The 27468-nt window shown below is 51.4% G+C and overlaps 1 protein-coding gene across 2 annotated transcripts in view; it reads left to right on the top strand.

The window, feature by feature from the left end:
• Positions 1-2568: 2568 nt before the first annotated feature.
• The window catches only part of PLCG2 (phospholipase C gamma 2), a 191861-nt gene continuing 166961 nt past the window's right edge, over positions 2569-27468 (top strand). Inside the window, exons 1-2 of one of the 2 annotated variants that reach the window (XM_079906383.1) lie at positions 2569-2655; positions 8024-8157. The gene's annotated coding sequence lies outside the window, so the exon portion shown is untranslated. Of the gene's footprint in view, positions 2656-8023; positions 8158-25838; positions 26218-27468 lie in introns of those variants that run through there. The other variant, XM_079906384.1, reaches the window with a different exon arrangement.

Genomic DNA, 27468 nt, shown 5'->3' with positions numbered 1-27468 from the left:
TGTTTCGATCCCAGACGTCTCCAGTTTCCTCACAGGGTGGAGGTCAGCTGGGGGAGGAGAAGTGGGGTCCCCACATTGTCGTCTTGCTCCTCTATGGCCCCAGCTTTCTCTCGGCCCCCTTTTACACATTTGGAGGGGGAGGGTGCTAACCTGTCCTCCCATCCGTCCCCGCAGGAGAGCTGCCCCGCCCCCTCCCCCGGAGCTCTCCCATCTGCGGTGGCCTCTGCTGCCCCCATCCCCGCTGAGGCTCTGCGACCTGTGGCCTCCCCGCCGTCCTGTGCCTCCCGCGGTCCCCTCATGCATGCCCGCCTCTCTGCATGGTCTCTTGGGAGAAGAGAGACGTCGCCTCCACCAGCCTGACTGCCCACCCCGCCCACGAATGTGACCACTGCAGCGCAGACGCCCCTTCTGCCCCCTCCGTCCCCACACCTGCCCCAAAGACACACCAACCTCTGTTTCTTTTATAAACAAGCCCTCACTGTACAAAACAGCCCTCATGGTTTACTTGGGGTCCCCTCTCCCCCAAGCCCCTTCTTCTGTTGGTTTAGCACAAACACAGCCCCCCTTCAGCACCTCCAGACCTAACCCCCAGTCAATGTAATTGTTTTATATATATTTAATCTTATTCAATGGAAACCATGCTTTTGTCGTTTTATACTTTGCTAGGTAGACTTTATTACCCCCCGACTATGCCCTCATTTTTTTAAAAAAGGAAAAAAAAAGAAATTGGGTTTCAGTCTTAATTCATTTTCCGTGCCAGGTTTGATTTCGTGTGTGCGTGTGAGTGTGTTCCGTTTCGTGTTTTTTTTTTGTTGTTGTTGTTTTCTGTTGTTTGGTTTTATTCGCTCCCCTTCGGTCCCATACTTTACAGCACTCTGGTGCAGGAAGAAGCAGAAGCAAAAAAAAAAAAAATTTTAAAAGGAAAAAAAAAAAAAGAAGAGTCGAGACATGCCACCTTTTCCCTTCGCACTGTTGCTTTTCCTGATGGTTAATACTACTGTCACGTAGCTGTGTTCAGAGATGTGAAATACTTTCAGGCAAAAATAAACTGTAAGTGACTCATTGACATCTGGCCTCTCTGTGTGGCTTTGAAGGGGCCTCCCAGGGCGACGGGAAGGGACGAGACCTAGGCCGAGAGTCGGGGGCTCACGGCAGAGCCCGGACACCCTCTCCGAATGTCCAGGACTCCTCACCCTGGCGCGTTACGGGGCAGATCTTCCTTTGTTGTGAGGCTGCCCTGGGCATCAAAGGATGTTGAGCGGGCCCCCGCCAGCCCTGACCCACTAGATGCCAGGAGTACCTCTACACCACCCACTGCAGTTGTAACTGAAAATGTCTCCAGATGGGGCCTAGTGTCCCCGGGCGGGGGTGGGGGGGAAGAGTCACCCCCAGGGTAGAACCCGGCCGTCCACCTAGACTGCTGTGCGGTAGGGTGTCACGGAAGCTCTAGTCCAGTGAGAGTCTCCAGAAAACGCGGGTTCTGATCCCCAGGGTCTGGGTGGGCACCGAAGACCCTGCATTTCTGAGAAGCTCTGGCTGACGTGGATGCCTCTGGTCTGTGGCGGGCTCCCTGAGGTCCAGCGCCTAGACGCATCCAGCCAGCTGGCTCCTCCCCGAGATAAGAAAAAACGGAACTTTCACCTCCACCCTGCCCCAGGGCCAGCCCACTGCTGCTGGGTTGCTGAGTCTCCTCCCTCTGCACCTCCATCCGCCCCCCCCCCGCCCCGCCCTTTCAGCCAGGCCCCTCATCCCTCTCCCAAGGACAACTGGTGTAACCCCCTCACCGCCGCCTGATAACCCCACACCTTTTTCCCACCCCCGCTACCTCCCTGCCTCTCCGCACACCTCCCCCTCCCCTGGCCTCCTCACTCCCCGAGGCCTCTACATCCCTCAGGTGTGCGGCCTGTCAGCTGACCCACATGACGACCTCCGGCCACTCAGGGAAGCCAGGTGCCCTGCGTGAGAACAAGGAGGGCCCTGGACTTGCAGGGCTGGCGGGCGAGCTCCAGGAGCTCCGGTCCTCAGGCCAGATGGCCCTGGCTTCACGACAGCCAGCTGCGGGCCGAGACACGGGGCTGTGAGGCCCCGCAACCTGCCGTCTCTGATCCTTCCCACCCAGCAGAGGGCCTGGCTCAGCAGGCGCTCATCACTGCCAGATGGAAAAGGTAGGACCCTGCAGGCACCTGTCCTCAGCCCTCCTCCCCACCCTGTCACCTGGGCTCCTCCGGCTGAGCCTGGAGAATGCTGGCTACCTGGCAGAGAGGCAGGGATGCGGGAAGAGAGAATCAGGGCGTTTCCTCCCCCATGCTTTTCTTGCAGAATCGGCCTCCCTCTGTGAGCTCAGGTACCCCCCCCCCCCCCCACGCCAGTCTTGGCCTGGAAGGAACTGCAGGCTGCCAGCTTCAGGTGCCTCACATTTCTTAGCCCCGCCCACCACATGCCTTGCCTCACGTCCCTTAACCCCGCCCACCCACGTGCCTCACTCCCTTTAACCCCGCCCACCCCACGTGCCTCACTTTCCTTAACCCGGCCCATCCAGTGCCTCACTTTCCTTAACCCCGCCCACCCTCTGGACCAGAAGGTCACCAGCTTGCCCTCCTCCTACAGAAACTGAGTTACACCGCGTCTTCCACTCACCCTGCCGACCTGCACGTGGTAAGAGCCCCTGGTGTATGTTCCGGGACCTCAGCGTCCCTTGTCAATTACCTAGCCAGCACCGCCCCTCCAGAGCTAGCCCTTCCTCACTGACTTTACAGAACCCACCAGAGTGGGTCTTCTGTTTCAGGCCAGGACCCTACCTGTTCCTCCCGTAACACACGTGCAACTCCCCCCTCTCCCCCTCTTCCCCCCTCCCCCCTCCCCCCACAGCTGATGGTGAGGGGCCCAGTGAGAACCCAGTGGAGCGCTAGGTCCTTGAGCTGGGGAGGGAAGTTCATCAGGAAATTTCAGGGTAGATCCTGAAATGGGGGCAGGGAGAAGCACTCCCAAGAGAGTGGCCACTGGGTTAGTGGGATCTGAGCTCTGTGGTCCGCAGGCCAGCCTGATGCAATTCTCCAGGTTGCCACACTCAAACAGTGCCTACTTTAGAATGAGCTATCCTCCCGTCACTTAGACTACAGTGTAAATGGTACTCCCTGGAGTTGTACCACGTGGGAACCTGGTTGTCATTTGTGTCTGACAGACTGCTAGAAGTTTCTCTAAAGGCCAGCCGGGAAAGGGATCAGAGAGCCTTGGAAAAGGGCCAGGCCTCATTCATTCATGCATTCAACTATTCCTTATTGAACACCTGTTTCTAGCAGGTGCTAGCACGTTCTAGAAAACATGCTAGAAGAAGCAGGAGACATGGCCCTCGCCATCCAGGGCCCCAGTGACCTGGCACATGCTGGCAATCAGGCAGCCCTGATATTGTGTGACAGATGCCATGACAGGAAGCTATGGTGGGCATGGAGGGTGGCAGCTAACCCAGGCTTTGGAAGTCGGGGCGGGGGGCGGCGCTTCCTGGAGGAGGTGGTATTGTTGACAGTGAAGAATGAGGACGTTCGTCACATCATCAGAGAGGAAAGGGGGGTGTGCAAAGACGTGGCGACAGACCGGAGCGGGATCTGTGTTGGGACCTGCAGATGGAAAGCATGGTGGGCATGGGGGCGGGGCAGTGGCTGTTATCGTTGGAGTTGAATTGTGTCTCTTAAAAGAGAGATGTTGAAGTTCTTAGTACCTGAGAGTGTGGCCTTATTTGGAAATAAAGTCTTTACAGAGTATTCAAGTTAAAATGAGGTCATTGGAGTGGGCCCTAATCCAGTATGGCTGGTGTCCTTGTAAAAAGGGGAAATTTGGTCACAGAAGCAGACATGCACAGCAGGAAATTGATCTGAAGAGACAGGCACACAGGCAGAAGGCCATGTGAAGATGAGGGCAGCGACGAGAATGATGCCTCTTACACACCAAAGATGGCTAGTAAGCCACCAGAAGCCAGCAGAGAGGCAGGGAACAGACTCTCCCTCACAGCCCTCAGAAAAAACCAACCCTGCCAACACCTTGAATTTGGTTTTCTGGCCCCCAGAACTGTGAAAGAATACACTTCTGTTATTTTAAGCCCCCCAGTTTGTGGTGCTTTTTCACGGCGGCCCTAAAACACAGAGTGCATCCGTTTTCCAGGGCTGCCACAAAAAGTGCCACAAACCCGGTGGCTGAAAACACAGAAATGTATTCTGTTTCTGGAGACCAGAAGTCCCAAATCGAGAGGTCGGCAGGGGGAATTCCCTGGTGGTCCAGTGGTTAGGACTTCACGCTTCCACTGCTCCCTCTGAAGACTGTAGAGGAGAAACATTTCTTTCTCCCTTCCGGCTTCTGGTGGCTACCGGCGTTCCTGACTGGCGGCTGCATCACTCCCATCTCTGCCTCTGTTTCATGTGGTTCCTCCTCTTCTCCAGCTCACACTTTCCTCTGCCTTTCTATCGTAAGGACATTTGACATTGGATTTAGGGCCCACCTGGATGATCCAGGATGATCTCATGGCCAGATCCTTAGCATGATTACGTGATCTATGAAGAAGACTCTTTTTCCATATGAATTCCTGGTCACTGGTTCCGGGTGAAGGTACCTTCTGGGGCCACCACTCAGCATATCACAGGGGGAGCAGGCGTGGGGTGAGACCAGCCAGTGTCTCGTTAGTCGTATTTATTGATCGAACTCTGGGATTTACCCCGAGGGCTATGAATGATTGTAAGGACGTTGCAATGATCTTATCCATTTGCTGACAAAGCATGTATACAGCACCTACTACACGCCAGGCATGGTAACAGGGTTTTATAGGTCTGAACTCATTTACTCCTCCTGGCAGGCCTATGAGGCAGGTGCTAACATGATCCCTCTTGACCGATGGGGAAGTGGAGGCCAGAACAGGCTGGGTCTCTTGGTCAAGGTCACGCAGGGAGCTGGGGATCAAAGCAACCTTATGACCCAGGCATTACGGGAAGATCTCTCCACTGCTGACTGGTGAGTGGATGGGGCTGAGGCTGTGGCTTGGACCACGTGGAGAAACAAATTCAAGAGAAGCTTAGGAGTAAAACTGTAGAACGTGGTGATAGGTATGGAAGGAGGGCCAGCAAGGAGTGAAGGGTAAAGTTCGGCTTCTTGGCTTATTCCCTGAGGCTCTGTGAGGCCCAGAATTGCACCTCTGCCTGGCAGCAGCCCTCGTGGCAGGGGGAGCTGGTGTGCAAATGCCCCTGCTCTCTGGCTCCTGGTGGGCGCGGAGACCTCCAAGGCTCCTTTTCTTCCTTGATTCCTGGAGTCCTTCCCTGGGATTAATCTCCAGCTGCCCCCTGGGCTGACTTGCTTGTTAGGACTTCCTGCCCTTCTCCTCTCACTTTCCCATGGTTCCATTCATGGTTCCTGGGACCACTTCCCAAATAAGCTACCTTTGCTGGAATAGTTATCGCAGAGCCTGCTTCTGGGGAAGCCCAAACTAAGACAGTGACTGACTGTGCCAGGGGACAGAGGGACAGGATGGAGGGGAGCATCTCCACGACAGGCTGGGAAATCCCTCCCAAGGATACCAGGTTACCGGGTATTCCTGTCCCAACCTCAGCAACACAAGTGCCTCCCAGCCGAGCTGGAAGAGCTCGGCGACAGGGGCCCCCAGAATCAGCTTGCACCCGTTTTCAGAGGTGGGAGTGGCGGCTGACAGAAGCTCTCAGACTTTGCTGGCAGGAGTAGAAATTGGTTCTACCGCTTTGGGAAGCATATCTACTAAAGCTAAACATCTGCTGACCCCGTGACCATGCAGCTCTGCTCCTGGGTAGACGCCTGAGAGAGCTGAGCTCATGTGTCCACCGAAGACACAAACAAGAATGTTTATAGCAGTGTTATTCATAATAGCCCAAAGTGGAAACAGCCCAAATGTCCACTAACAGGAGAATGAATAAACTAACTGTGGAACAGACATACAGCGGACGACGCAAATGCCTCCGTCAACAGGAGGAAGAATAAATACATGGTGACATGTCCATATGAGAGGATTCTGCAGAAAAAGAGAAAAAGATACAACGGATGCACACAATGGCGTGAACGAATTGGACAGACGTTACGCTGTGTGAAAGGAGCCAGACACAAATGAGGGTTTGCTGTGTGATTCCATTTGTATAAAGTTCATGAAGAAGCACAAGTTATCTGTGGTTATAGAGGTCACAGTAGTGGTTATCTCTGCAAGAGATAAGAGGGGTTGTTATTTTTTATTTTTGTTGCGGTACACGGCCTCTCACCGTTGTGGCCTCTCCCGTTGCGGAGGAACAGGCTCCGGACGCGCAGGCTCAGCGGCCATGGCTCACGGGCCCAGCAGCTCCGCGGCATGTGGGATCCTCCCGGACCGGGGCACGAACCCGCGTCCCCTGCATCGGCAGGCGGACTCTCAACCGCTGTGCCACCAGGGAAGCCCAGGGGTTGTTATTGATGAGGAAGGTAGGAGGGAATCTTCTGGGGTGCGATTCGTGTAATTTACTGTGTTCATTACATGTCAACTTTTTTTTTTTTTTTTTGGCCACACAGCATGTGGGATCTTAGTTCCCCTGAGTAGAGATCAAACCCACGCCCTCTGCATTGGATGCGTGGAGTCTTAACCTCTGGACCACCAGAGAAAGCCCCACATCAACTTTATAAGAGTGGCAGCAGGTGGACACAATCCAAATGCCCATCCGTAGATGAACGGATAAATAAACATGGTATATAGACAATGGACTCCTGTCCATCCGTGAAAAGGAACAAAGCACTGATACATGCGCCAACGTGGATGAATCTTCAGAACCTTATGCTGAGTTAAATAAGCCAGACACAAAAGACCACATACTGTATGATTCCATTTATATGAAATAATAGAATAGGCAAATCGGTATAGGGAGAAAGCAGATTGGTGTTTACCAGTGGCTGGGGAGTGACTGCTTCATGGCTATGGGGTTTTATTTGGGGTTGAGTGTATGGTCAGGCCACTCAAGGTGGCTGTTCTGTTGCTCTCTTCCAACCCCTGCCCGACCAGGGCCTGCTTCCCCTACGTCCTACTCACCTGACTGACCTTCCTGTGTGTACTTGCCCCGGGGGCCCCAGCTGGTGATTGTTCTTATCAAAGGACCGGTGAGGGGCATCGCCTCGTGTCCCTCTGCTGGTTTCCCTGGTAACTAATGAGCCCACCTGAGGTCATATCCCCTATAACTGGTAACCTCCCCTGGCCCTCAGGAGCGAAGCCTGCCACCATGTCCTACCCACCAGGAGCCACATACGGTGGGGTGTTGCTCCAGGACCTAGCTTCAGACGTGGAAGCTCCCCCATCCATTAAACCTTTGATGTCTCTGTTGCCGACTCTGGGCTCTTTCTTCCGTCTTAAAGCTGGGCAAGTGCAGGCCTTATAGGCCTGCGGGGTGCAGCCCCACAGTGATGAAAAATGTTTGGAGCTAGATAGAGGTGGTGATTGTGCAACATTGTGAATGTTTGAAATGCCACTTTAAAGTGGTTTGTTTAATTTGAATTTTGCATCCGTTTTTTCTTAAGTGGCATCAAAACAGAATTTTTTAAATGACAAGGTGGCTGCTGCTTCTCTCTGCTGTGTCTGGGCTGGGGAGCATAAGGGGTGCCAATGCCACCATGACATCTCCTATCACAGCCATACTTGTCCGTCCTTGCGAAGCCTCTTGGTGAATGGTTGTGTCGCCTCCTCAAAACACTCTACTGCCACCTGCTGGAAATTTGTCGTAGTAAATATTCAAGTTTATGTAATAAACATACAAACTTCTAAATGCGGCACCCTTGTACAGTGCCCAACCTGCACAGCTGTACATGGCAGGATAGGTGACTTAGCTTTATTTTTCAGTGTACTCTATCCAGACTTGGATGCGGCCTTGAAAACCTTAAGGCTGACTTTTCCCTCCTGTTCCGCGGTAATGCTGAATAAGGCAAGCCTGGGCTAGCCTCTCCCAGATTTGTCAGGGAGATGAAATCCACCTGCTCCCTGATCAGTGTATTGAAACCTGCCTTTCAGAGTCACCTCTAGAAATGAAACCTTCCCCAGAGCACTTGTGGTCATCAAAGAAGCAGGAGGCCGAGGACGGGCTGGAAGGTCTCCACCAAGCTCCTGGTGACAGAGGTCCTGGCTGTATTTCCTCTGACGTAAAGGTAGGGATGAGGATCTGAACACCCCTAAAACACCGGGCGGCGCCTTCTCTCTGATTTGCCAGGGAGGGGAAGGGGCTGTCAGATCCAGTGGGAAGGGAGGTTCAAGTAATGGGGTTCTGGAATCTTAGCAGCTTGCTGGGCACAACTTACCCCTCACAGTGTTGCCGAAAACTCTGCCTCTGTGCAGCCGGTGCCGAATCGAATCTCAGAGACAGTTTTGGATGAAGTAGAAAAGAAGAGCTTTATTGCTTTGCCAGGCAAAGGGGGATACAGTGAGCTCGTGCCCTGAAAAACTGTGTGTCCCAACCTGGGAGGATTTGGTGAGGAGTTTTAGAGCAGTGGTTCAAGGGCAGAGTTGCTGATAAGGATCAAGGTGTGCGCAGGGCCTGCGCTCCTTTAATCTGGTCTCAGAAAAGCTCCCAATGAGCTTTTCTGGTTCCTTTGATCTGGCCTCAGATGGTCTCTTGATGAGCTTCTCGAGGTTATCAAACTGTGATCTTCTCCGGAATGAAGAATGCTAGCATCTTCCATTTGTTAGGGGTTTTCGTTCTGTAAAGAGCTCAAAGATGTTGTTATGTGTATCCCTTGACCTACAAACAAGAAACAGGGGACACAGAAAGGCTTCTGTGTCCAGGAGCCCCACAGGGTCCTGCTTGGTCTCAACAGCAGCTCCTGTCTGGGGCTTCCCCCACCCACTGGCTACAGGGGTTTTGCTGGGGTGGGAGGTGGGGTTTTTTGTGGGTAGCAGCGATGCATCTTAAGCCCCTCACAGGCCTGGAGTTCCGGCGGTGTCCACCATGGCCATGGGGTTGGGGGCTGTGTCCCCTGGTGGACGGCCGTTCAAGACTAGTGGTGTCCTAGAGAAATAGAACACAAGCCACACATGTAAAGTGTTCTCGTAGACACATTTTTAAAAGTTAAAGGAAACACAGGCCACATTCATTTTAGTAATATATATCTCTTACCCTAACATGCCCAAACATTTCAACCTGCAATCAATATAAAAATTATTGGAAAAAAATTATTGAGATATTTTACATTCTTTTTTTTTTGTTTTTTAATACGAAGTCTTTGAAACCCAGTGTGTAATTTGCCCTTCCGGGGCATCTCAGTCAGGACCCATCATGTTCAAGTGCCCAGTAGCAGCCGTATGTGGCCAGTGGCTCTTGTGTGGACAGCATGGTTCCAGAATTTCCATAAACCAGGAGCAGGGGCAGTGGCAGCTCGGTGGGAAGTGGGGAGAGCAGCAAGGGGAAGGACTGGAGCCAGCACTTACCCATAAATGGTTTTTACTGAGATGGTGTGAATTGAGAGGCTGTTACAGGTTCACGTGCCCGATGGACAGTGAGGGCAAACAAACCCAAACGGTGGAGTCTGGAGCAGAGAAAAGTTTAGCGCAGGGCCAAGCAAGGAGGACGGGTGGCTCGTGGTCAAAACCCCTGAAATCCTGGGACTTCCCTGGTACTCAGGTGGTTAAGACTCCATGCTCCCAATGCAGGGGACATGGGTTCGATCCCTGGTCGGGGAACTAGATCTCTCATGCTGCAAATAAGAGCCCACATGCCGCAACTAAAGATCTCACGTGCCGCAACTAAGACCCGGCGCAGGCAAATAAATGAGTAAATATTAAAGAAAAAAAAAAAAGAAAACGAAATTCCGTATGGTCTGGGGAGAGAAGTTTTTTTTTCTAAATTTATTTATTTATTATTTTTGGCTGTGTTTGGTCTTTGTTGCTCTGTGTGGGCTTCCTCTAGCTGGGGAGAGTAGCTCCATGGTATGTGGGATCTTCTTGGACCAGGGCTTAGAACCCATGTCCCCTGCATTGGCAGGGGGATTCCTAACCACTGCGCCACCAGGGAAGTCCATGGGGGGGGACGTTTTTAATAGGCAAAATTTGGTGTGAGGGCTGCAGGGTGTGTGACTTTTGTCTGATTGGTTGTTGGTGAGGTAACAGGGCGGTGCTTCAGGAATGTTGAGCTCAGCCTGAAGTAGTTACCATCCTCCACCTGGATGGGGCCTAAGTTCCTGCAGAAGAACTCAAAGATACTGTTATGTACATTCCTTGAGGAGGACCCTGCCACAAGGCTGCACTATTGTTTCTTTCTCTTTTTTTTTGCGGTATGCGGGCCTCTCACTGTTGTGGCCTCTCCCGTTGCGGGGCACAGGCTCCGGACGCTCAGGCTCAGCGGCCATGGCTCACGGGCCCAGCCGCTCCGCAGCATGTGGGATCTTCTTCCCAGACCGGGACAGGAACCCGTGTCCCCTGCATCAGCAGGTGGACTCTCAACCACTGCGCCACCAGGGAAGCCCCTGCACTATTGTTTCTTGACTGCTCCTCCCTTGTTTCTGTGTTCCTTCCCTTCCCTGATTAGCAACTGTTTGGATCTGCCCTTTGGAACTCAGAGAAGGTCAAGGAGGCTGAATAAAGCCCACTTCCTACAAACAAGAAACAGGGGACACAGATAGGGCTTGTACCTGGGAGAGCCCCACAGGGTGCTGCTCAGTTTCAAGGCCACCGCAGAGCTGAAACCGTGCATCTCAGATTGGGACTGTTTTTTAAAATATTTATTTATGTATTTGTTTGGCTGTGTCGGGTCTTAGTTGTGGCATGTGGGATCTTTAATTGCAGCATGTGAACTCTTAGTTGCAGCATGTGGGATCTAGTTCCCTGACCAGGGATTGAACCCGGGCCCCCTGCGTTGGGGATGTTGGGTCTTGCCTGGACCACCAGGGAAGTCCCCTCAGATTGGGACTTGAACCCACGTTTGTTTACCTGAGATCACACACCTGGTCTCAGGACTTAATGAAGCTCAGGTTCTTGATGTCTCATCGCAGAAAGAATTCAGTGAGAGACAAAGTGATAGATAAGAAGTGCATTTATTTAGAGAGAAACACACTCCGCGGACAGAGTGTGGGCCATCTCATAAGGCGAGAGTGGTCCCAGGGTATGGGATTGTCAGTTTTTATGGGGGTGGGTAATTTCATAGGCTAATGGGTGGGAGGAGTATTCCAGCTATTTTGGGGGAAACGGTGGAGATTTCCAGGAATTGGGCTGTCACCCACTTGTGGACCTTTGTGGTCGCCTTGGAACTGTCATGGCAACTGTGGGTGTGTCATTTAGCTGATGTGTCACAATGAGCGCGTAATGAGGCTCCAGGTCCACTGGAAGTGGGCCGCCATCTTGGACCTAAACTGATTAGAACCAAATATGTCATGTCCTCGGGCTATGTTATTCTTTGAAAGGTTGCGCCCTGCCTCCTTCCCTCTGTTTCAGAGCCCCCCATGAGGGACCCCACACAGGAAAGGCTGGACGCCCTGCGGGGGGCTTCCTGCAGAACTGATGTCCAGAGCTGCCAGGTTTGAGGGTCTGGCCTCAAGTCACCCTGCAAAGCAAGCATCTGTCTATTTTGATTTTTTTTTAAAGAAACATATTCATTTACAAGAGAAAGACTTATAGATCATAACCGTGCATTTCGGTGGCATAAACGAACGAATGAATGAAAAACTCCGATGTGAAGACAGGAAAGGAGCTCTGCCGATGGACCAAGGGGCAGTGGGCATCTGACCTACATCCACCATCAGGGGTTGGACAGTGAGACTGGAATCTTGATGTTGAGACAAGCAAGTGTGTCTCTGGGGCAGCCAGGCCATAGTCTCCTGCAGAGTCTGTCCCTTCTTAGATGTGGATCCCATGACAGACCCAGGACCATCCTCCACTGCCCATCATCCCACCAGGAGAGCACCTTTCCTTTGCTTCCCGTAGCCTTTCATTCATTCAATCACCCATTCATTCATTCACTGAGCAAAAATATATACACTGAACCTTGAAAGCACTGATAACTGAAAGAAGCCAAGGTCCACATGCTTTAACGTTCCAGTTGTCTGAGCGAGTGTCCAGCGCGGGGAACTCTCTGGAGGCAGAAAGTCAACTAATGGTTGCTTAGGGCCGAGGGGTCAGGGGACCAGGAGGTGACAGCTAAAGGGCAGAGGTTTCTTTTTGGTGATGAACATGTTCTAAAACCGACTCTGGTGATGTCTGCACGGCTCTGTAAATATGCTAAAAAAACATGGAATTGTACATGTTACTTGGGTGGATTGTATGTGAAATATATCTCAGTAAGCCTGTTTTTTTTTTTTTTCTTTTTTAATGTATTGAGTACCTACTGTGTGCCAGGCACACTGGGGACTCAGGACTGAATACAGTAAACCCTGTCCTCCACCACATACAGCCTGAGGGAGGAGGCGACCATTAGACTAATCCCACAGATATTTTCCATCAAGGCGGTGTATCTATTGAGCTGAAAGGAAGTACAGGCTGGAGGGAGTGCCGCCCAGGGCAGCACAGAGCTGACCTGGAGAAGGAGCCGGGAATGACCCGCCCCGAGGGGAGATGGAGGAGGGAACAGCCTTCCAAGCAGAGGGAAGCAAGGGTGGAGGCCCTGAGGCAGTGCCTGGCACTTGGGGGGGCAGACTGCCAGGACGGAGAGGAGGAGTGTGCAGCGGGACAGACGGGCAAGGCCCTTAGGTCTCAGTCCTCAGGCACGGTTAGCATTTGGGGGCTGAGGCCAGCACCTCACCTCCCACATTGTATTAAGATGTGCTTTCTCCGGGGCTTCCTGTTAATGAAACAGGAAGTAAGGTCTCTTGAGCTAGCAGCCAGCTGAGAGTGCTTTGAGGACAAAGGGGCATCAGGAAGGTGGCTAGCAGGTGAGACCTGGCTGGCCCGGTTCACAGCTGTCTGCTTCTGGTGGCCAGGACGAGAGCCAGCGGAGGGCAGGGTGGCAGCTCCAACGCCCCTGAGGTCCCCGCCGCTGCTGAGTGAGGCTACGGCTGCACCAGGCCCTGGTGGGGGGCGGAGGCAGCGTTCAGGGACTCCAGGTCCATGACGTCAGTGTTGCCATGGAGACCCCCCCCCTCCCCCCGGCTTCCAGCAGCACGTGTTGCAGCTGCTGGAGACCCCCGGGCAGGGAAGGCTCTGCAGGAAGAACAGCCCTGAACCCTGCGGGCCTGTGCCCCAGAGCACGGTCCGGGAGAAGGTCCATCCTGCCCGCAAGCCTGTCACCCAGACACGCTCCTGTCTTGCAGTCTGGGAGATGTCTTGGTGTAAAACAGCTCAGGCTGTGGCCGTTCCCCACAGTGGCGGCCAAGGGAGGCGGGCTTGTAGGCTCCCTCTACTGACCCCTCCCACCCCCGCACTCCTAGCTCCATTGTTTCGTTTTTAATGTCCCTTCATTCAACGATTTCCGGAGACCTCCTCGTGCCAGGCGCTCTGCCGAGCTGAGCACCTGTGATCCTCAGGGCGGTCCAGCAAGGGAAGCTGGCCCACTGCTCACGTATGGAGCACACATGTAACATGGTGTGTTCTTTGTCGCTAAACCTTGTTCTCTGAAATCTTTCTTTCCAGTTTCTTAAAGACACTTTCAGTAGCAAAATGCCCAGGCTAGTTGAGAACGTTAGCCTCCCGTCCAATTTCACGTTCATTTCATGCCTTTTCCCTTTTCTGAGTCCCTGTCTCCTGTGCGGGGCGAAGGTGGAGAAGGGACCACTGGTGTCCTTGCCCTTGTCTGGTCATTGCTGCTTCTCCTGGCTGGCCATCAGAGAAGTGACCAGGGGTGTTGACTTAAAAAAAAAAGAAAAAGTACAACCTAAAAGTTGAGGATTATGTTTCATTCGAGGACATTTCTGAGGACTGTAGCCCAGGAAGGCAGCCTCTCAGCTGGCTCTGAGGGACTGTTCCAAAGAGGTAAGGGAAGAACCTCGATATATAGGAGTTTTTGCTGGGAAAAAAACAAATGCTGTAGAAAGACTTACAAAAGATTACTGCTCACCACAAAAACCAGACATCTCAAGTTAATGATCTTAGTGTCTCTCTGTGTATGGGATGGTGCAAGAGTCTGGCTCATTGAAATGATTCCTTTGATAGTCATCTTAACTCTCTAGGGCCAGTGTCCTGTATTTTTCCATCCTGAATTCCCTTCAGGGCGCACCTTCGGGATGGGAGGGCTATAGTGGCTGATGGCTTGATGGCGGGCAGCATTGTTTGTTTTCTGAATGGCAGGCATCATGCTTTTGTCCACAGGGGTGTTCAGAGGCCGCCCAAACGTGTGCTTTTTGGGGAACCGTATGGATGGGGGCAGAGGTGAGGGTCCCCACGGCGTGTTCCCCTGCAGCTCGCTCCCCTTGTGGTCCATCTCCCACCTCCCACTGCTCCCTGGGGGTCGGGGGAAAGGGCTCCTCACCCTGGGGCCAGCGCTTTCGGGTGGGATGATACTAGGAAAGTGTCTCAGGCCCTGCTTCCTTCCTGGTGTCCATGTGATTCCCAGAACTCACGCCTCCCTGCAATGCTCACCTCTTGCCAGTTCTCTTGCCCCTACATCAGGCAGGTGCCACGTGAATATCAGCGGCACCTGCCTTACCTGGGGATGGGTGCAGGACAGGGCTGAGCCTGGGACCTGGGAAGGGAAGTTTCTCCTTTTCTCTCCCTTCTCATCCCACCCCCATCTTTTGTTGGCGCTGGGATGATAAATGGGGAGAGCAGAACCTTTGCAGGCACATTTAATAAGCCTTGGGGTCTGGGCTTCTCTTTCCTGGCTTTTTCTAGAATGTGGGGAACTTACACCTAGATGCTGATTTCAGGGCTGCTGGAGAAGTTCCGCTCGGTATCCTTACTTTAAACATCTGTTCATCTATCCATCCATGCATTCATCATGTCATCACCCATCCATCCATCCGTCCATCTACCCGTTCATCATCTTCCACCCATCCATCCATCCATCCATCCATCATCCTCCATCCACCCATTATCCTCCAACCATCCATTCGTTCATCCACCCATTCATCATCTTCCAGCCAGCCAGCCATCTATCCATCATCCTCCATCCAGCCATCCGTCCATCTTGTAAACCTACTATGTGCTGGTCACTCTGGCAGGTGAGGGATCTAGCAGTGCATAAACAAGGCCAAACCCCCTCTTGTGGAGCCAATGTTCTGAGGGAAGTCTGACAGTAAGCAAACGCAGTAAGGAAAGGATGTAGTGTCTTAGAAGGATAAATGTAATGGAAAAAAATGAATCCAAAAAGGGGATGGAGAGAGTAAAGGAAGGAGGGCCAGGGAAGGCCTTGCTGAGAAGGTGACCATTTGAGCAGACACCTGAAGGAGGGAGGGAGAAGCTGTCAGTTGGGGAAGAGCTTTCCAAGAGGAGGGAACAGCCTGTGCAGAGGCGCAGAGGTGGGAGCAGCCGGGCATGGAATGTTAGAGGAACAGGAGGAGATGATACAGCAGGAGCAGAGTGAGCAAAGCGGAGAGGAGAGGGTGGTCACTGTGGCCCTGCCCCCGCTGGGAGGACGTTGGTTTTACTGTCACTCTGCACCCCTCATCACAGCTCCCAGGGCACAGTATAGTGCTTGCTGCCACTGGGCCTTTGCTGAGGCTCTTCCCGGGCGCCCAGTCATCTCACCTCCAAAATACCCTTGTTATTCCCATTTTACAGATGAGAAAACTGAGGTCCTAGCATGTAACCCTGAGGGATGAGAAGAAGAGTAGGCTAGAAAAGGCATGTGTGGGGTGGGAAGGGCCCGGGCCTCCATTCTGTTCTCGGGGAAGAGAATGGGGCTGCACAGGAGGAAATCGGCCTTTCTGCGGCTGCCCCACTCCAGGAAAGCCCAGATCTTCTCATCACAAAACCCCCAGGGGCAGGCGGCTCTGCCATCCCTTCCTTTTCCAGGCTAAAGCTTCTCAGCAGGAGGAAATGAGATTGGATGGGCTCAGGTGGGGAAGTTCCTCCCCACAAGGCGGTCAACAGTCTCTGTGAGCCAGAGTGTGTCCTTGGGCTGCCCAGGCTTGTCCTGCAGGACCAGGTGCCAACCCGGTATGATCCGAGGGTCACGTTTCTCAGCAAGTCCCCTGGCCTGTCTCAGGCAGTAACATAGAGGAGACGTTTAGAAAATGTTCATTTATTTGACAGATATTTACATGGGTCTCCTATGTGCTAGGCCCTGTGTTCTAGGATGGTGGGTGGATGGAGGGGTAGATGGATGGGTGGATGTGTGAGTGAATAAATGAATGAATAGGTAAGGAGATCAATGGATAGATGGATGGATAAATGAAAGGATAGGTGAGGTGGGTGGGTAGATAAATGGGTGGGTGTGTACAGGGATGCATGCATGGTTCAATGACTCCTGAATGGATGTATTAATTATCTGTTGCTGTGTAACAAATCACCCCAAAATTTAGTGGCTTAAAGCAAGCATTATCTCACCACTTCTGTGGGACAGGAATTCTGGAGTGACTTAGCTGGGCAGTTCTGACTCAGTCCTGACTTCTCGTTGCAACCAAGGTATCAGCTGGGGCTGGAGGACCCACTTCTACGATGGCTCCCTCTCATGGCTGTTGGTGGGAGGCCTTTGTTTCTCCATCACCATCGCGTCTCCCTTTTCTTTTTTCTCTGTTTGTTAGAAGCAAGTCACTAAGTCCGATGACACTCAGAGAGAGGGGGATTAGGCTCCACCTCTTGAAGGAAGGGCATCAAAGAATTTGTGGACAGGTGTTAAAACCATCACAACAGATAAATGAATGGCACACCCACTATTCTTCCTGTATGTTGGAATCTTAGAATAATCTTAGAACAGGGACCCTCCTTCGTAACTGCACAGTTAAATTCATCTGGGATACTTAGAAAATATCAGTGCCCAGGGCTTGACCCCCAGACCGTCTTATTTAGTTAGTCTGGTGAGACCCGTGGACATTTGTGTTTGTTTTGTGGAGTGATCTTAAACTTTAATCATGAAACCCAGCATGTATATTCCCATTACATGTTTTTTTGTAATTGTGGTGAAATATACGTAACATATTACCATTTTAAACCTTTTTTTTGCGGTACGCGGGCCTCTCACTGCTGTGGCCCTTCCCGTTGTGGAGCACAGGCTCCGGACGCGCAGGCTCAGCGGCCATGGCTCACGGGCCCAGCCACTCCACGGCACGTGGGATCTTCCCGGACTGGGGCACGAACCCGCGTCCCCTGCATCGGCAGGCGGACTCTCAACCACTGCGCCACCAGGGAAGCCCCATTTTAACCATTTTTGAGGGTACAATTCAGTGGCATTAAGTGCATTCACATTATGGTACAACCGTCACCTCCAGAACTTTCTCACCTTCCCAGGCTGAAAGTCTGTACCCGTGAAACACTAACCCACCATCCCTCCCTCTCCCTAGTCCCTGGTTACATCTATTCTACTTTCTGTCTCTGTGAATTTGACTGCTTCTAGGAGCCTCATTTGAGTGAAATCATACAATATTTGTCCTTTTGTGTCTGGCTAGTAATTCACTTAGCACAGCGTGTTCCAGGTTCACCCATGTAGCATGTGTCAGAATTTCATTCCTCTTCGGCGGAATAATATTCCACCGTCCGTATGTTATATGCCACACTTTGCTTATCCCTTCATCCATCCATGGGCATTTGGGTTGTTTCCACATTGGTATTTTTTAAAGCTCCCAGGTGATTGTGATGTGAAATCAGGCATGAAAATTGAGCCCTTGGTTCTCAATCCTGTCTGCACATGGGAGCTGTTTAAAAAAAAAACAAAAAAACCCCACCAATGCCTGGTGCCCATGCAGACTCTCTTAGTCAGAATCTCTGTGGGTGGGACCCGGGAGTCAGGATGAATACCCAGTTCCTTCCAGTAGTGGAAGGCACAGGCACGTGGAATCATTTCCCAGTCTCTGCTGCCCCCTGGTGACACAACTGACAGCATCCCTGGTAGTGACGCCTGGGAGCCTCCCTCTCCAGGACTGGCTTGCTTGCCCATTGGGAACCCAGAGCGCCAGCGTGGGGTCTGGGGACCCTGCATAGCTCTACCAGTCCCCCTTCCCCTACTGTACTTCCTGGCTGGCCTTGCATGGCTCCCTGTCTAGAAGAACACATGAGGTTATTAGAGAGGAGAGGGCACAGACAGGCGGAAGACTCCGCTTGGTGTGATCTTGAACAAGCCATTTAACCTGTGCCTCGGTTTCCCTGGCTTTCACGTGAGGATAACCTCTGCTCCCTCTGACAAGTCCCTGAGATCACAGGTGGGTATGTGTGTCAGCTTCAGGAACGACCCAGGGCAGGTGTGTCAGCCTCGAGCACTGCTGACATTTGGGCTGCATCGTTCTCTGTGCTGGAGCCGTCCTGGGCGTGGTGGGGTGTTCAGCAGCAGCCCGGCCTCCAGCCGCTAGCTGCCAATAGAACCCCCCAATTTGATCATCAAAAATGTCTCCAGATGTGGACAGATTCCCCTGAGTATAAGGTTGCCAGATAAAATACAGGTTTCCCAGTTAAATTTGCATCACAGATGAGCAACTCACAACTTTTTAGTAGAATTATGTCCCAAAGGTTGCATTTTTATTCGTTAAATCTGGAAACCCCAAGGGGACAAAATCAGCGGTTGAGAACCCCTGCCCTAGCGAGTTTTTGATACCTGTTTAGGAGGCTAAGACACCAGATGGGGAAGTTGCAGTGGGGGGTGGGGCTTGAGGGGGCGTGGCACCGCCCTGGGTGCCGGCTAGGGGTGGGCCCAGCAGTGGTCAGCCAGGGACTAGGGGCCATCGTCCGGAAGGAGGCTGGGTTCATGGCTGGGCCTTCTCGGTGATGTGCTGGGGGCCAGGCTGGGGAGGAGGCCACCTTGCTTTCCCAGCACCTAGGGCTGCTGGGGACAGAGCAGTTTGTGGCCGACCACAAGTCAGAGCAGTGCACCCCCAGCTTTTCCCCAGGGGGAGCCCAGGCCCTCAGGGATGGAGATTCAGGCCCAACTTACTCATTTGCAAGAGGAAGAAACGGGCCCAGAGAGGGGCAGTGACCGGCCCCAACTCACACAGCCAGCTTGTGGCAGTGCAAAGCCGGGGTCTGGGTCTTCAGGCCAGGACTTTTGCCCCTGGGGCAGAGTCTGAGAGTGTCCTCAATTTCTGGTAAGTTCTTTGGGATCTCCCAGCATTTTCCAGATACAGCGAGAGGCACTCGAGACAGGCTTCGTGACGAGACTGGGCCACCTGCTGTCCTCAGCTGCTCCCCATTCTACTCCAGGGGAGCCCTGGGACTCCTTCCGGGGCTGCCCCTCTGACAACCGTCTCTTGTTTTTATCTGATGGGGAGAAGCGACATGAGAAAGTGGTGACACACTTGGACTTGGAGCCAGACTGTCTGGGGCTGGATACTGGCTCTGTCCCTCACTGACTGTGACCTGAGGCACCCACGGCCTCAGTTTCTTCATCTGTAATATGGGAGTGATGAAAATGGTACCCACTTTGTAGGGTTGTTATAAGGATTCAATGACTTAAGTATGAGTGTTTAGGACAGTGTGTGGCAGGTCGGAAGGTTTACCATTTATCTTACTTTCCTCCCTTCTTCTGGTGACAACACCCATTCTCCCTCCCTTGGGGAGCTGGATCAGTGGGGCTGTCGATCGCAGCCCCTAACCCTGCCCTCCCCTAAAGGGCATGTGAGTCAGGCAAGGCCAATCACTGTACCCTATTTCCCCGGCCAGTCACTGGGTTAGTGAGTGAGATCAACCTGATAAAGGTCTAGTTGAGTCCCTGGATCCAGCCTAACCTGAAGCCAGTGTCCTCCCTGGGATTCCCAACATGTGAGACCATAACTCTCTCATTTTGCTTAAGCAAGTTTGAATAGAGTTCTGATCCATATACCTTCTTTGCTCCATAGAGTGGGAGGGATTTCCCCGAGGCAGTCCCCTTCTCCCATGGACCAGGGCCCTCAGCCTTGGTTTTGATCCAGCCCCACCCTGGGTCACTCCCATTCACTCAGAGAGGCAGGTCCTCTGTGTTTGAGGTGTGATCAGGGCTCACAACAAGAGGAAACTGACTTGTATTAAGTACCTACCATGTGCCAGGTGCTGTGCTGGGGCTGTAGTTGCATTTACAGGCAAGGCAACTATGGCTCAGAGAGGTAAAGTGACTTGCCCAAAGCCACACAGCCAGGAAGTAGAATCACTTCCATTTGAACCCAGGCGGTCTGGCTCCAAAGCAGGGGGACTTCTCACAGCACCAAGAGGCTTATTATTGGTAGGGGCATTTTTTTCGATTAAAAAATGTTTTTAAATCATAAAATACATATAAAATGTGCCATCTAAGAGAGGGAATTTTCAAAGGCAGAATAGCCCTTCTCAGCTAGGAGATGACCTAGAGAACTCGCTACTCCAAGTGGGCTGTTTTCCCCTGGAAAACGGAGGCCTGGGCTCATTCGTTCACTCAACACATCTTATGGGGCCCAACTACCTGCCCGGCAGGGTCCAAGGCAGGGCCTAGTGTTCAAGGTGAGGCCGTGAGGGGCCCCAGGTGAAGAGTTTAAGGTGAAGCTCCCTCTCAGGGTAGACCCTGCACCTGCATGGCCCCCAGAGGGGGCGCCACCCGAAGTCCTGCAACAGGAACCTAGCGTGGCCCCTCTTGGTCACTCTAGTCCCAGCCCAGGTTCAAGATCAAGGAGAGTTTAGATAACCTGACAGAGACCCAGTCCAGCCACTAAGGGAGCTTCCGACACACCGTCCCTGAGGAATGATTCCGTCAAAGGGTTTCTGGGGGGCACTTAGTACAACGCAGCATAATCACCGTTCTCGGGGGTCTGGTGGGGAGAGTGAGGGCAGCCGGACACCAGCACATGTGCACACCGGTTACCACATGTCACAGCGTTCTGAAGGGCAGGGAGGTTACCACCCTCAGGGCCCCCTTTCGAGGGAGATGATGTTCAAATTGCGGCTCACAAACTGGCCAGCCCCGCCTCAGAGGCCTCGGGCTCAGCACCTCGTCCCCCTCCAAGCTTCTCCATTTGCATCATCACCTGCTTCCCTAGTTCCTCCAGCCCTGGGATGGTGGCTGCCCTGGGTCCCTATTAACCCGCGATACCTAGTGGCCCCATGTTGTCTTTTGGGTTCGCAATACCTGGTCAGCAGCTACATTACACGGTCTCTGTTAAAAGAACCAGGGTGCTTTCCGTTCTCGACGATACTGGAGGAACGGGCATCAGCTGGGCAAGGAGCAGAAGGCGGTGCAGTGCCCGCAGAGGCACCTGCGTGGCCAAAAGCCATGAGGCTGGAGGGAGCGAGGCACATTCCAGAAGCTGGGGGAGGGGGCAGGCTGGAGGGAGTGAACGGGGTAGCAGGTAGAAGAAGGTGAGGCTGGATGGCTCGGCTCCCTTGGGCCATGGAGCGGAGTCTGGATGAGATCCTGAGGGAGCTGGGGCGCCGTGGAATGTAAAGTGACGGAGTGATGTGATCTGATTTATCTTCCAGAGGATCGCCTTGGCTACAGTGAGCCTCACTCATGGGAGGGGGCAAGAGTGGGTGTGTGGGTTCACTCCAGGGTTCCCTCACGTCACTCTGACAGTGAGGTACAGCCTGCTTGTGGGAAACCCAGGCTTGCTTTCCTGTAGTTTCCATCTTGGGTCCTCGCTCCTAAATGCGAACATCCCTGAGGATTTGATGGCAGCTCCGATGTCCCCAGGTCTTATCTGCTTTGGGCAGAACGTTGCAAGTCCCTTCAGTGGTTCTTCCCGTGAGGCGTAACAAGAAAGAGAACAGTTTGCTCCCCAGGCTTCGTCTGGGCCCGCGCCTGTGCCCTTCTTCAAATAATATTTTTAAGTGCATAAAGTCCAAGGAGTCTTAAGGACACCAGTTATATTGAATAGAGTTATCAAGATATAAAACCCAAATCTGTAGTATAATAATACCTGTGCTTGTACGTAACATATTTAATAACCAGCTCTAGTAAGCAGTCTCGTGATACTAGAATTTGCAGGGAGCGATGAGCGTCAGTGATACCTGAGACGTCTGCAACAACTATAATGTGATGTGAAAATATCTGTCACTTCTGAGGGTGAGAAAGTCACAGGTCCTGCTGATACTCCTGTATCCTGTTGCCATGTTCATCATGGAAGGAAACGCTAAATTTCAGTTAAAGGTTAGTGCAAATGAAGGTGTCATTTTTTTCCCCATCTGTATTAGCTCGGGCTGCCGTAATAAAATACCATAGACCGGGTGGCTTAAACAACAGATATTTATTTCTCACAGTGCTGGAGGCTGGAAGCCCAAGGTCAAGGTGCTGGCCGATTCCGTTCCTGGCGAGAACCCACTTCCTGGCCCTCAGGCAGCTGCCTTCTCGCTATGTTCTCATACAGCCACTACTCCCACGGTGGGGTCCCACCCCCATGACCTCATCTAACCCTGGTCATCTCCAAAAGGCCCCACCTTTAAATACCATCATGTGGAGGGTTAGGGCTCAACCATGGCTCTGGGGGTGGGGGACACAAACTTTCATTGGTAACAGCATCCAAATTCATGGACCCGTTTAACCACAGTCATCAGGCTAAATGAACCCCTGCTCTAGGGCAGAGGGCCATGTTTCTTTATAAGCTATACTTTGATGAGCTCTTTAGGGTGGAAGGTGAACCCTTAAAGGCATGCTCAGCCAGCAAAGACCACCTTCTAAACTCTCTGCTGGGGGAGGGGTGGCCTGTTGACAGGAGGACCCTTTGCTTCACTGAGCATCTGAACTTACTTGGCTCTGGAGTTAGGATTGCCTGGGTTCAGATCTCACTGTCGCCACTTACTGGCCTCAGTTTACTCATCAATTCAATGGGGATGATAGTCCCTCTTGTGTAGTGTTGACAGGATGATGAGTGGGCTAATCTGTGTGAAGCGTAGCCCAGCGTGCATCCTAGTGGACGTGCATGGTCTAACCCAACATCCACCCTCCCTTCTTTGCTGACGGTCTCCCACGTGCCTTGAGGGAACCAATTCGCATGCACTCTGGGTCCATGGTTTGATGGCTCTGACTGTCCCTGACCCCACAGCTCTAGGGGTGATCATCTGATCCCGCCTAAGCTAGTCCCTGTATTCCGTCTCCATTCACACAGGGGCTCAGGAATAGGCACCTCGTCCACGTTGAGCTGATGAGAACTTGGGCTCAGGGCTTTCAATGGACTTGGTGGGTCGGGAGCTCTTCTTCCTTGTGGATAGGAAGTTGGGACAAGGGAAACTTGGAGCTGCCGAGGCTACTGTGGGAGAGAGCCTGCCTGAGGTCAAGGTCCCCCTAGAAGGAAATAGCCAGGCGAGATGGAGAGAGACTAAGAATAATGACATTGTCTGAGCTCCTGGATCCAGCTGTGACTGCAGGCCTGGGCCCTTAGTTACATGAGCTGATCATTTCCCTTCTTGTTTACGTCAGTTTTAGTTGACTTTTCTCTCACTTGCAACCAAAAGATTCCAATTTCACAGCAGTAGACTCCATAAGTGCAGTTGACCTTGAACAACATGAGTTTCATTTCTTTCAATCAATACCTTCTGCACAATTTGCGGTTGGTTGAATCCGTGGGTGCAGAACCTGGGATATAGGGAGGGGCTGACTGTGAAGTTATAGGCGGATTTTTGACAGTGAGGGTGTCAGCACTCCTAACCCTCGTGTTGTTCAAGGGTCAACTGTAGTAGTGATGGTGGTGATGAGGAAGGAAGTGTGGAAAAGGAGCTGGGGAGGAACTGAATTGCTCTAAATAATAGCGGGAAAAGGAATTTGAATTTTTGAGAGAAATTTGGAGAGCTGGAAAGAGGAACCGACAAGACTGGGCACTATGGGAAGGAAGGGGAGATGAAAAGAAATGCTGCTTTTTCTTGACCAAAAATGTCTAATCTTAACCCCAACACTGTTATGGATTTTAAAAAGAATGTTGTGCAGTGGAACTTTCCATTCTGTAAACATTCAGTAAAGAATACATGAACCAGTAAATGCTCGTTTTATGTAAATCAGCTCCAGTGAAGACGCTGGCTTTTGCATCCAGGTCCCTGCAGGGCTGAACTAGAGAATGTGTGTTCAGTAACACGTGGTGTTATAGGTTCCCTTTCCTCCTTGCTGACACCACATCAGGGTGCCCAGCGCAGAGATCAAATCTTGGTTGATCTAAGCCAGTCATGACATTCCTCGTCCTCTTCCCACTGATTGGACATGTGCACGTGACCTAGTGCTGACCTATGAGAAACAGGTAGGGTTGCCAGAGCCTTCTGTGATGACCTGTGGCCATATACATCTTTCTTTTCTCTAAGTTCTAATATTCTCTTAGTGTTGCCACCAAATATCTTCTCCTCTGACCATTCTCTGTCTCCCAGCTTGAATTTTCCTGAATTCTAGCTACCCCCGGAAACACACACACACACACACACACACACACACACACACACACACACATACTCTCTCTCTCTCTCTCTTTCTTTCTCTCTCCCTCTCCCTCTCCCTCTCAAAACAATGACTATAACTTAGGAACTGTATTCAAAATATTTAACAACCAGGATGGCATGGGCACTGCACATTGAATGGCCACAGGCAACTTGGCCATATGGTGAATATCAGCTGGATAGCAACCCCAAGGGCCTTCCTATTCTGGGCAGCATGGTCTGGGTGTTGGGGATGCAGTGATAAATTCTGTACATTCACTGCTCTCAAAGCAGGCAGTCCCGTAGCTCCTGTAAGAAAATGTAGGTAAATCTAGAATACAAACATTTCGTATTTTCCCTGTAAACCTGAGGCTATGACCTTGGCTGCAGGTTAGAATCACGTGGGGAGCTTTGTCCAGATTCTGATTCAGTGGATTTGGGTTGGCCTGGGCTTGTGGGTTTTAACAGAGAGGAGGTTGAGGACCCTGCTCTCACCTATTGATTCAGAAGCTGACTTCAGCGTCCAGACTTTATTTTTGAACTTCCTGCCTGTAATACAACTATTTGACTATCTGAAGAAGCAAGATAACTTTTTTTTAAAATAAACTTATTTTATTTATTTATTTTTGGCTGCATTGGGTCTTCGTTGCTGCGCGCGGGCTTTCTCTAATTAACGCGAGCGGGGGCTACTCTTTGTTGCGGTGCGTGGGCTTCTCATTGCAGTGGCTTCTCTTGTTGCAGAGCACAGGCTCTAGGCGTGCAGACTTCAGTAGTTGTGGCACGTGGACTCAGTAGTGGCGCACGGGCTTAGTTGCTCCGTGGACCAGGGCTCGAACCCGTGTCCCCTGCATTGGGAGGAGGATTCTTAACCACTGTGCCACCAGGGAAGCCCCACAAGATAACTTTTAAAAGGTGCTTCCTTTTTTTTTTTTTTTTTTCTTTACCGCTTGGAAGGGAGCGGGTGTCTCAAGGAGGAAGAAACAGGGTGCGCTTCTTGGGCAATACGGTGTCACAGAATAAAGGACGGAACCTCGGGGCCCTTAGAAGACTCAGCAGTAAAGTGAATGCCAGGATCCTAAAGGAACCTCTGCTAACCCTGAAGTCGGTCAGAGAAAGTCACAACCGATAGCTTCCCAGAGCGGTGTGGCCACAGACAGAGCCAGTCTGCTGGGTAAAGGGAAGCAGAAAGTGACTTCAGGCCTGCTCAGTGCCTCCCGGTTTATAAATGCGGTATCTATTCCCACCAGATATCTTTGTGCCACACGGGTTCGCTGCCTGGTCAGTCCCGAGCTCCTTAGGTCCTAGCATTTCCGATCCCGGACCCCTCAGAGACCACAACTCCCAGAAAACACCTAGGCCGGAAGCGGAAGCGCGCCAGCGGGATGTGGCCGCACTGTATTCTGGGAAGTGTAGTCCACAGAGGCCGGAGGATCCCTGAGAGCGATGCATTCTGGGGAAGATAGTTTTCAAGCGGTCTGAGAACCCAGCAGTGGGAACCGAGATGATCTCACCCGAGCAGAAAGCGGCGGCAGGGCGTTAACAAGTTTTGGATTTGGAGTTATTTTGTAGGATTTATTTTTGTATCTGTCCCCTCCCAACATCCAAGGAGGCTATTCCCGCTTCTGTGATGGCAAACTGGTCTGGATCGGTTATTCCTCGCTCAGACTGGACTGAACAGTCGGCTTGACCTCATCATCCTGTTTGCTTATCTGTAAAATGGGCGTGTTAATAATGCACACTTCGCAGGCATCCATCAGGCGTTGCTTAACAAATCCCTCCTTTTGAATCGTAGCAGCTTAATGAACAAATGGATGTGTATTGTAACAAATATCAACAATTCTGCTCCCTGAGAATTCTTTGGACTTTGTCTTTGAAAGGTAGGATTTTATTCGGATTCCAGTCAAAGCTCATAGGGGAAAATGTAAGGAAATCTTGTCAGACAGTGGCTCTGCAAGGCTGCGTGGCCCTGCGAGCCAGGACTTAGGGAGATGAAAGTTTAAAAATATGACAGGCTTCTGGGGCAAGCGTCCTCACACAGTATTAGTGGGAGTATTAATAAGTACATCCTCTAGAAAGGGCCATTTGGCAATAGCTTTCAAGATTGCATCTATATGTAGGTATAGTGATTCCTCTTCCAGGAGTTTACCCTACAGACACACTCTATACTCAGAAACTTTCAAGAGGATAGATTTAAGAATATTCATTGTAGCACTGTGTATAAAACAAATGATTGGAAATCATCTAGACATCTGTGGATAAAGGACCAGTTACACAACTTGTATACACTGGGATACTCTGTTGCCATCAAAACTAATGAGGTGTAACGTCAGCTATGTACTATTCCTGCACACACAAAAAATTGTTTTACCTTCATCTGTTTTGAGGAAAGAGTCAGGGAAGTCCAAATTGAGGGATATTTTGCAGAACTGACCTAGACACTCAAAAATGTCAATGTCATGGAAGACAAGAGAGGCTGGGGACTGTTCCAGATTCAAGGAGACTAAAGAGACATGACTGCTAAATGCAATGGCAAATCCTTAATTGGAACCTGAATTTTTTAAAAGGATGTTTAAATTGGATACCTGGGGAAGTTTGATTATGGGCAATACTCTAGATGATTGAGTTTCCTGAATGAGATAATTGTATTGTGGTTATGAAGGAGAATGTCCTTCTTAGGAGATACCTGCTGAAGTGTTTGAGATTGAAATACTAACTCTTGGATAGTTTAGAAAAAAGAGAGAGAAAGAGATGAAACAAACGTGGCATGTATTAATAATTGATTAATAGTTGCTAAGTTAAAAAATATGGTTGTTTATTTTCCTATTCTTGCAAATTTTTTTTATAGCATTGAAAGTCTCCAAAGTAAAAAGTTGGGAGGAAAAAGAATGCGGAAGCTCCATATGCACTGATAGGGGAAAAGCTGTGGGAAATGTTGGAAAATTTTTTTAAACAGCAAGGTGCAGAGCAATAGATGTAGAATGCTGCATTGTTGTGGAGGTGTGCAAAAACTAACCCCAGAGGAAGACAGAAGAAAGAGGTGACAAAGGCTCCTCTGGGGAGGGGAGATGGGGGGTTGGGGGGACAGGAGTGGGAAAAGGAGGCTTCTCACCCTTACTCTTTTAGACCTT

Source organism: Stenella coeruleoalba, assembly GCF_951394435.1.
Source record: "Stenella coeruleoalba genome assembly, chromosome: 20".
Taxonomy (NCBI): Eukaryota; Metazoa; Chordata; class Mammalia; order Artiodactyla; family Delphinidae; genus Stenella; species Stenella coeruleoalba.
This window is presented reverse-complemented; position numbering and strand designations above follow the sequence as displayed.